Source organism: Sciurus vulgaris, assembly GCF_902686455.1.
Source record: "Sciurus vulgaris genome assembly, chromosome: 19".
Classification (NCBI taxonomy): Eukaryota; Metazoa; Chordata; class Mammalia; order Rodentia; family Sciuridae; genus Sciurus; species Sciurus vulgaris.
This window is the reverse complement of record NC_136480.1, coordinates 6943690-6954128: the sequence shown is the minus strand read 5'-3', so window position 1 is coordinate 6954128 and position 10439 is coordinate 6943690. Positions and strand designations below refer to the sequence as shown.

Here is a 10439-nt window from a genome sequence, read left to right as displayed (position 1 = left end):
AAAACCCACTAATGGATCAAGACTTAACAGTTTGAAATAGTGCTACTATTTCATTTTATATTGCTTAACTTCTCATATTTAGAAGGTTCACAAGCCATATATTACTTTAAAAAAAAACCTCACAATCTTTGATACAGAAGAGTTTAGAAGATATTAAGATCAACTTTAGGGCTGGGGTTGTATGTAGCTCAGAGGTAGAGCACTTGCCTAGAGTGAGAGGCACTGGGTTCAATCCTCAGCACCACATAAAAATAAATAAATAAAATAAAGGTACTGATCCATCTACAACAAAACAAAAAAATATTTTTTTAAAAAAATCAACTTTGGACTGGGTTGTGGCTCAGCAGTAGAGTGCTTGCCTAGCATGTGTGGGGCACTGGGTTTGATTCTCAGCATCGCATATAAATAAGTAAATAAAATAAAGGTCCATCAAAAACTAATAAAAACATTTTTAAAAAATCAACTTTAAAGTTTTGTACGATTTGTGACCTTACTGTATTGGAATTCCCCTTGGTGACTGTTGATAAATTATGGGAATTTCCCCACCAAAAGCAGATTGGCGCCTACCTTACATACAAAATCTAACTCAAAATGGATCACAGACCTATATGTAAGAGCTAAGCTAATAAAATTCTTAGAAAATTTAGGAGTAAATTTCATGACTTTAGATTAGTTAACATTGATATCCCATCAAGATTAAAAACTCTTGAGCTTCAGGTGACATAATCAAGAAAATAAAACATTTTAGGGGATGGGAGAAAATATTTGCAAACCATAGATATGATAAGGGACTTGTACACAGAATATAAATAACTATTACAACTCAACAATAAAAAAGACGACCCAATTTAAAAATGAGCAAAGGACTTGAATAGGCTTTTCTTCAAAGAAGGTACACAGATGGCCAATTAGCACATGAAAAGATGCTCAATATGATTAGTCACAGGGGAAAGGCAATTCAATGAGATATCAAATAGAAAAGACAGTAACAAGTACTAACAAGGATGAACATCCTCATGTATATTGCTGATGGGAACACAAAATAATGCCAGTTTTACATTCTAACCAGCAGCATATGAGGATTCTAGGCAGTTCCTCAAAAACAGAGTTCCCATATAATACAGTAATTCTGACCTGAGGTATACACCCAAGAGAAATTAAATCTATACATAAATAATCTTGCAAATGAATGTTCACAGTAGCATTATTGAAATAGCCCCAAAGTTGAAATGCTCAATGCATGGATGGATAAACAAAGAAAATATGGGCTACCAATACAGTGGAATATTATTTATCCATATAAACAGTAATGGGGATACAGCTCAGTTGGTAAAGTGCTTGCCTTGCATGCATAAGGCCCTGGGTTCAATCCCCAACACCACACACACACACACACACACACACACACACACACACACAAACTAATGAAATACTGACATAAGCTACAACATGGATGAGCCTTGAAAACATTAGGCTAAGTGGAGGAAGTTGCTAAAGACTTCATTATTGGTGGCACACACTGTAATCCAGCTAATTGGAAGGCCGAGGCAGGAGAATTGCAATATTAAGGTTAGCCTGGTTAACTTAGTGAGACACTGTCTCAAAAATAACAAAATAATAATGAAAGTCTAAACAAAACAGGGATGTAGCTAGGGGTAGAGTGCCCCTGGGTTTAACCCCCAGTACCCCCCCCCACACAAACCCACTCATATTGTATGATCGTATGACTCCATTTATATGAAATGTCCAGAATAGGTAAATCTAAAGAGACAGAAGGTAGGTGAGTGGTCACCTAGGGTTAACTTAAGGAGAAGAAAGTTACTCTTTGGAGTGATGAAAGTGTTCCAAAATTAGAGTATCATGTTGGTGACACAAATTTGTCAACAAACTAAAACTCCCTGAATTGCGAATTTTAATTGTATAGTATCTAAATTTATATCATGTAAATTATAAAATTATATCTCAGTAAAGCTATTTTTAAAAAGCAGATTGGAAACCTGAAATGAATGAGAAGCAGGAGGCACGCAATCCTTCTGCCTGAGGTTACAGAGTTGAACCACGTTCGGACTGACCACCTAAATGGCAGGCAAAGAACTGGGGTCTCTCCGTGGTTAATAAAACGGTCTTCGAAGTGCCTATAGACCGGTGGCTCTTCTTATTTTAGAGCAGGGGGATGGCGCAGGAGGACACGAATCTGTTGGTTCACGCCCTGAACTTTCTCCCTAGTGATATCCTCACAAAAATTTCCTTCAAACCACAAATGAGGACTTTGTGTACCAACGGGAAAGGCAGGAGGCATCCCCAGCAAACAGAGATGCTAAGGGCCAGGAGGGCATCCTGAGCAAGAGGTTGGTCCGCTTCTGGAAGTCGAGGGCTTCTTTCCCTTTTGCCTCCCCAAGGAAGACCAGACCTAGAACAAAAAAAAAAAAAAAAAAAAAAAAGAAAATTCTCTCAGTAAAAGAGAACTTGAAAACGCGAGATTCTCACGCCCTGAATCCCCAGCCTCCCTCCACGAACCCCAGACCCCGGTCCCTCACTGTAAGAGACACTGCTGAAGAATTTAAGAAATTCTGTTAATGATTTTAAGAAACACTTTTAATGATTAAAACTAAAACTGTCACTTGGCCAGCAGCGACCGACATGACCAATGCGACAGGGGGCTCTGCGGGCATGCAGTTTCACGAGGGTCTAAGATAAAATCCAGGTGATCCTATGTGCTTAATTAAAATTACTTTTTTTTTTTTTTAAGAATGTCATTGGAAGGCACATCTTGGGAAACTCTGGAGGACTGCTCCGCCGAGGGCCAGACTGGCCGAGGGATGGAGGGTGGGCCCCGGCGCCGCGTGCCTCCCTCCGGCTCTCCACAGACGGGACCTGACGGTGGGCATCTTGCTGGATTCCGGGTCCCTCCCCTGTGAGAAGGGACCATTTCTGGGCCGCCTCCCAGCGGTGGCTGTGAGGAGCTGAGGAGACCAGGTAGCCCGCGCGAGCGCTGGCGGCGAGGTGGCCCCGGCGCGGGGCCCTACTGTGCGCGCGGGCGCGGCGCCGGCCCTGCCGCTCCCGCCCGGCGCGCGCCGCCGCCCCCGCCTCCGCCCCGCGCCCGCGCCCGCCCCCGGCCCCGCTCCGCTCGGCCGCGGGCAGGCGGGGCCCACCGCGCCGGGAGCCGAGCCGGAGCCGGAGCCGCCGCCTGGGGCGCTCGGGTCGGCCGCGGGGACACCGGAGCGGCCGCCACGCCGCCGCCACCGCCGCAGGTCAGAGTTGCAGTGCCCGGCGGCGCCACGCGGCCCGCGGGAAGGCGGCTCTCGGGGTCCGGGCTGAGGGACCGCGGGGAAGGTCCGAGGGGACGCGGACCGACGGGCGGGTGACGAGGTTCGGCGCTGAGGAACGGTCTCGGTGCCGGAGGACCGAGGGTGACGGGGTCGCGGGTGACAGGCTGACGAGGTCGCGGGCTGAGGGTGGCGTCCCGCGTGGAGTGCGCGGGCGCTCGCGAGGCGCGGGGACCGGGAGCCGCGGACGGTCTCTGCTGGGCAGAACGGAGCCTGAGCGTCCCGGAGTCCAGGACAGGCCCCCTGGTGAGCGCGTTGGGCGGGTGGGGACCCCCGAGGACCCCCGAGGACCCCCGAGGACCCCTGAGGACCCGGACCTCCGCGTCCCTTGAGGAGGTGCGCAGGCGTCGGGGAAGCTGGGGCAGCGTGTCCGGGATGAGCCCCAGCGCCGCTCGCGCGTTGGTCCGTCCCGCCGCCGCGGAGTTCCCTTGTCAGCGAGGTCGCCTTCGGTCTTCAGAACTTAAGCGGTGATGGCTTTTTGTGGGTCGTGGTGACAGTTTTCAGAGAGGGGCGCGCTTGGGGCCACCGAGCCCGGGCGCGCTGGCCCTCAGCCGAGTGGCGGAGCTGGGGATGTGCACCGGGCGCCTTGCGGTTGGAGGGGATGCAGGCTGCGGGCCCCACCCGCACCCCCAGGTGTTTGGAAAGGTCAGATCCGCTGTGATGTGGCTGCCACGCGTGCCGGGCGTAAACTGCGCCGCTTTGTAGTGGGGCTGAGGGTACCTAGGGGTAGGATCGGTTAACAGACCTCCCGTCCCTGGATGCTGGGGGTGGAGGTGGGTGTGCAGTCCCGGTACTTAATACTTCGGTATTTGGGGAGGAGCCTAAGGTAAGGAGGCAGAAACTGGGAGTAACCAAACTGCTGCTTTTATATAAGGGCAGTTGGTAGGTAAAGAAGGGGCCTTTACCTCTGCTGGTGATCAGAAGGCTGCATTTCTAAATTCTTCTTGCTAACTCCCATAACTTAGGTGAGTCGGCTCCCTTTAACTGCCTTTTGTTGGAATGTGTTGGTGAGATGTCCAAAACTTGCAAAATTATTATTCCCTTATTACTATATCATTATTGTCTTGCAGTGCTCTTGTTTTACAGCAAGAATCGGATCCACTTGGGTCTGAGGGTAATGATAGGAAAAAAAAAAAAACGGAGTCCATTATTTTAGGTAGAAAAGAGAATAGTTGGGCCATGAAGAAACCTCAAGTTTTTTTTTTTTTTTTTTTTTTTTTCTTTTCGATTAAGGACAAAATGTAAAATCAATCTGTTTTAATTCTTACTTGAAAATAAAACCAAAGTAGTGAACTGAGCTGTATGATAGCTGTTGCTGCGGGGGGGAGGGGCGGAATTCTTGATTTTGAAGTATATTAGTGTAATGTCAGCTTTTTCTAAAATCATTCATGAAACAATTGTTAACTGGAGTTATTAAGAAAAGCATTGAATAACTTATTCTTGGACCGGGCAGGTCTTGAGCTAATCTCAGGTATTCTGCTGCAGTCTTCCTGTCTATAGCTTAGTGATCGATCACTGACTGAAAACATAACTGATGGATAGATGCTTTAGAAAATCTTTCTGTTGTAAGAACTGACAGTCATTCACGGTGGTTTCTCAGAGAAGCACTCTTATGAAAGTTGGGCAGAAACAGAGATGCTAACAATTAGTGTTTGGGGTGCTATTTCAAAGATGCTGTTGCAACTTTGAAGTAATTTTTGTGTAATGTATTTTCAGTTAGGTTCTCTCTGAAGCTGAATATCATACCGTAATATTCATCTTAATGTACAAAACTAATGTCGCATTAGCCAAAGAGTAAAGTGTCTTGCAAAACCATCTATTTTTGTCTTGCTCTAGACTTCACATAATTTTTCTCCTTTCTATAAATTATGTGATATTTGATATTGAATTTGCTGGTGATTGTATCTTCACTGAAAAGATCTTACCAACTGGTGGCCTTCTCAATCTTCTGCAAGTCATTGGAAGGGAAGAAAAACACTGCTGATGCTTTTATTTTTAATCAGAAACTTTTTTTCATGTGTAAAAGTTTGTTTCTAGCTCTTGTAATAACTGCTGTAAAACCATGGCATCTGTGAAGTATAAAGTTTTTAGAGAATTCCAGGCCGAAGATTTTCGTGCTGTTTCTTTGGTCATTCTTACATTTGAAAGAGTGTAATTTCTTTAAAAAAGGAAAAACTAGAATGGCCACTAGCATCATATACTGTATGGAACTTAAGAGTACTTTGGAAATATTTTTTGTGATTACTACTTTTAATAATGCGATATTTTCTTCAAAGGAACTCATTTCCTTTAACAGTCATTTCTTTATGTTTCAGAATTACTTTCTAAAAAGCCCTAGGTGATATTTTTAAAAAATTACAATATTTAAAAATCCTTATGACTTTTAAAATTCATATAGGACACAAAGTGTGATTTTAGGAATATGAAGTAGAAATGACTTACAGATCATGCAACTGATTATTTTTAATCAATAAATTATATACAGATACTTATTTTCTCTTGTGTAATTCTCTGAAAATAAGAATGTTTGCCACTGACCTTGTCAAGATGATTATCTGTTGAAGCCATCTAAGAAAAGACATCTCTGTGGAAACATATCCAAGTGTTAATAGTGCATTTCATTTAGTTTTCAAATTATGATGTGGCTAGTAATAACACAACTTTTGACAAGTATGAAAAATGTTTAAATAATATTTTCCAAGTGTTTTCTGTATCCTGACCCATTTTTGTGTGTGTCTTTTATGTGACTGTATATGCCCAGTGCACACGACAGAAAATGTTGGTCACTCTAATTTGTAGGCGTTTTTCTGCTGATTTCATTGTTATTTGAACTTGGAAATATCATAACGTCATAAGGTGTGGCAAATGTGCTGCAAGAAGTTTTTGCTTTTATCGGACTTCACTAAGTAAATATTAGTTGTAGAGGACTTTAAAAATTTACTAGTCAAGAAAACTGGATTTCAGTCACGGTCTGTATGCATAAGTGTGCGCTGTCCCCACAGACTGTTAAAGTGAATTTCCAACTTGCTTTGCTTATTTTTCGGGATAGATTTCTTCATTATCTATCCCTTAGTTATCTTTCTTCACACCTAAAAGCAACATAAAAGGCAGCGATTTTAGGTAGCTTACAAAAGGTCTTTTGAAACTGATCCTATTTGACTCCACCAAAAAACAGTGATATTTGTCAGTATCCATCTTGCCAGCATAGAAAGCCCTAGCACATCAGACTGCAGTTAATTTCCTAGCAGACCACGTCAAAATTTAAATTTGAAGATCATTTGAAATCTTCCTGGGGTTTCTTATGGACTCTTTGTATTTTCTCGAAAAACAGAAGTAGATCCAAGGGAGTTATACAGTACATGTTTTAAAGCTATTATTTAATAAAAATGTCGAATTTTGACTTTTATTTGCCTAAAATACTTCATTAGATTCTTGGAAGGAAATCTATCCAAATACAATAGGCCATATTTGAGGGAAATTTTTATGATGGATGTTAAGACAAATACCTACCGCTGATAGTGTATGCTACAGTTATTACTTTAAGAAACGAATTTATGTGTTCTTAACATTTCTCTTTGACCATAAATGTACATCAGCAATTTAATACTGAGTATTCAGTTTAGAATATGAATGTTTACATTGTTTAACTGTTTCAATTTTTTATAGCTAGGCAAGTCACATTTCCTTATTTGTGAAGTAGGAAAGTATTTCAGTTATTATTCCTTGCTCTTGGGAGTATGATTTTAAGACTTTATCAGTAAACCTGTGTGTCTTAAATGAGTAAATGAGCCTTCCCGAGTAGCTGTGTCATAGCTAACTCTTTTACAAATATTATTAGGTCACCCTAGTACTAATTTTGAGATTGTTAAGATTGAAGATGATGTTTGTGAATTCATAAAATGTTTCTTAGAATATTTCATGATTCAGTTTAAAATTTTATTCCTGTTCCCTGATGACTTTGGACAAAAATCAGTCAAAGAATTATTTTCTTCCATCTTTGTGAGTCCTGTGTACACTTGTAGATCCCTTGTGCTAATATTTACTTTTAATGCATCTAGAAGGCACGGATTGTGCTTTTATTTGATAAAACTCTGTTCTTTTTTTAAAATGTAGATAGGCCTTTATTTATTTATTTACATGCAGTGTTGAGAATCCACCCCAGTACCTCACCCATGCTAGGTGCTTCATCACTAAGCCAGAACCCTAGCCCTAAATTTCTATCTTCACATTTTTTTTTTTTCTTTTTCTAGTACCGGGAATGGAACCCCGGGCCTTGTGCATGTGAGGCAAGCGCTCTGCCACTGAGCTACATCCCCAGCCCTCTGTTCTTTGTTTCTATGGTGCAATCTGAGAATTTGTAATACATGTTTTCCAGGAGCAAATGTGTTTACAATGAGACCCACTATCCTTTTGCCTAGAAGACAGTTTACTGTGGAGCCTAAAAGACTAAATAGTGACTTGTGATTGTCTTTTAAAATTAGGTCCCTTTCAACAGGCAGTAACCAAAAAATAGTCTTCTAGTAGCATGAAAAGTTAATGTTTCCTAATAACTCACCCATTTATTAATAGGGAGCATAGTACATTTTAAATTCTCCTTAAGAATGAAATAATATATATTATCTTGAAGTGTCTCCTATGCAAGAAAGGAAGGGACTTGGACTGAGTGTTGCAAACAAGGGGCCGATCCCCAGCGGAACTCTGCTGAACTAAAAGAATAGCCTGGAGTGAATGTGGCTTGTGCGTAGTGCTGGGGAGGATCGCTCCCACCTTTGCAGGCCTGGAACTGCACAGTGTAGCTGGCACACCCATCTGCTCACTCAAATGTGGAGCCACCAACCCCAAGCAGGGACCTAACTGAAAGGATAGGGAAATGGAAGGCAAAGAAAACCTCACGCCAGTACTGGTAGGTGGGGTAAGGGTTCCTGTCACTTCAAAAGCAAGTTCATTCATGTGGATTTCCCTTTGGGGGTGGGGATCAAGGAGTTCATTAACTTCTACTCTCTTAATAGTAAGCATAGTTTGTGCTTTCTTTCAGTCATTATTGTGCCTTCAGGTATTCTAGTGAACAGGCCATTCTCAATTGAAACTCTTGAGACAGCATGCAATGAATTTCTTCTTCCAGCTGCATTTTCTCAGATACAAAGGAAAGAAATGGCATCATCAATCCATGCAACTTGAACCAGTTAAAGTAAGATTTTAAACCTTATGGTCAGGATTTAAACTAGATCATAGAATGGTTTATTACAATTTAATACAATATCTTTTTATTTTTATTCTGTTTTGTTGTTTTTTAAAAATCATTTCATATGCTTACTATTTTGTATTTGTTTTTTTTATTTTGGTGCTGGAGATTGAACCCAGGGCCTCAAACATGCTAAGCACACACTTTACTACCAAGCAAAAAACCTCAAACCTCACTTCATTGGTTGGTTGGTTGGTTGGTTGGTTGGTTTTGGGGTGCTGGGAATTGAACTCAGAACCTTATTCAAGTTGGGCAAGGGCTCTACTACTCTCAAGTCCCCACTTTATTGTTCTTAGAAAATAAATTCATTGCAGGTGTAACTATTTCACTTTTTAAAAAAATGCTATAATTTGTGGACTCATCTAGAATTGTCTTATAGGGATAAGACGTTGAGACAAATTATTACTCTGGGAAGAGTTCAGATTAGCATCAACCTAGGGCAAGAAGTCCTTCACAGCTTGCCACAGATAAGGAAAAGGTAGATACGAGGGAGGGAGAGCAATAGGGAAATACCCTGAGTGGGAGTGTGACAGATCCAGTGTGCTCAGCTCCTACCATCAGCAGGATGTGTGGTTAGTGTGTTCTGTAACACAACTTTGGTTTCAAAGAACTTACTCTGTTCCAGGGTGACACTGTAGGATTCTATAATCACTGTATATTCTAAAGGTGCCAGTTAGCATTATCCTTCTCTCTGGCTCTCAAATTCCTTCAGGAAAGAATCCAGAAAGGGAATGGAAAAAGGTTACACAATTTCATCCTGTATGTTTAAGCAATAAATTTTCCTTTATAGTGAGGGCAATGGGGAAACATAACTGTCAGACCGACTGAGTGCAATGATGAAGTTCTGGAAAGAACTCCTTACATGTCTTAATCACTTGAAGGGTTGGAGTCCACTTTTAAAATGCCATTGTTCCTAGCACATTCACTACATCACTATCAGGAAAAACTTGAGTGAGTTGCTTGTTGCCTTACTACCTGAAAACAAGGCCTGTAAGAAGTAGAAAACATATTTGGAGTTGGAAAGAGGGGGTCAGGAGAGAAAATAAATAAATAAAATCATGGTGATGCTTGTGCCCGTTTCCTCATGAGCCAGCCCCTGTACAATAAAATATGAAAATAACCATATGGGATAGCAGTGGTAGGAAAAGATATATTCGCCCATCGTGCCTTTATTTTTTTCTCTTAAAAATCAAAACAAGTTGTGAATCTTCCTCGAACCATTTTGACCTCAAAGAAAACAAGCAGTTATGAAATATCAGTTTGCCTAGGCAATGTTACCAAAGTAAAGAGGTATAAGCCAGCGGTTGGTTAATGTAATCAAATATTCGACTATTACATCCTTACAATGTCCTTTGTTTTCTCCATGATGTTAAACCAGTGATCTACGCTTTATGAGTTAGTTCTGCCAGAGTTGAAAGTTGTTCCCTGAGAGACTGAAATGAGAGGAACTTTTCAATCATTTCAGAAAAAAAATGTACCAAGTGAAAATAATGTTTGATTCTTTGGCATAACCACAGATTATAAAATTTCTTACATACTTTACAGTTTTCTTTTGACTGAAAATAGTTATGGCAAGGTAATGGGTCTCTGTTAGAAATAAAGTTTAGCTAGGCTTGGTGGCCGCACCTGTCATCCTAGCCACTCAGGAGGCCGAGACAAGAGAATTGTAAGTTTGAGGCCAGCCTCAGCAATTTAGCAAGACCCTGTCTCAAAATAAAAAGTAAAAAGGACTCAGGGATAAAGTATCACTGGGTTCAATTTTGAGTTAAAAAAAGAAGAAGAAGAAGAAGAAGAAAGGAAGGAAGAAAGAAAAGCTTAGTAACTATCTCAAGTTCATTAATTCTGTGAATCAGCTAATTGTTGGTGTTTCA

At 41.5% G+C, this 10439-nt stretch overlaps 1 protein-coding gene across 8 annotated transcripts in view; it reads left to right on the top strand.

Annotated features, from left to right (window-relative positions):
- The first annotated feature begins 2857 nt into the window (after positions 1–2857).
- The window catches only part of PPARG (peroxisome proliferator activated receptor gamma), a 138792-nt gene continuing 131210 nt past the window's right edge, over positions 2858–10439 (top strand). Inside the window, exon 1 of one of the 8 annotated variants that reach the window (XM_079122304.1) lies at positions 2858–2880. The gene's annotated coding sequence lies outside the window, so the exon portion shown is untranslated. Of the gene's footprint in view, positions 2881–2943; positions 2977–3089; positions 3252–3614; positions 4292–7913; positions 8515–10439 lie in introns of those variants that run through there. The other 7 variants (XM_079122303.1, XM_079122294.1, XM_079122297.1 and 4 more) reach the window with 7 other exon arrangements.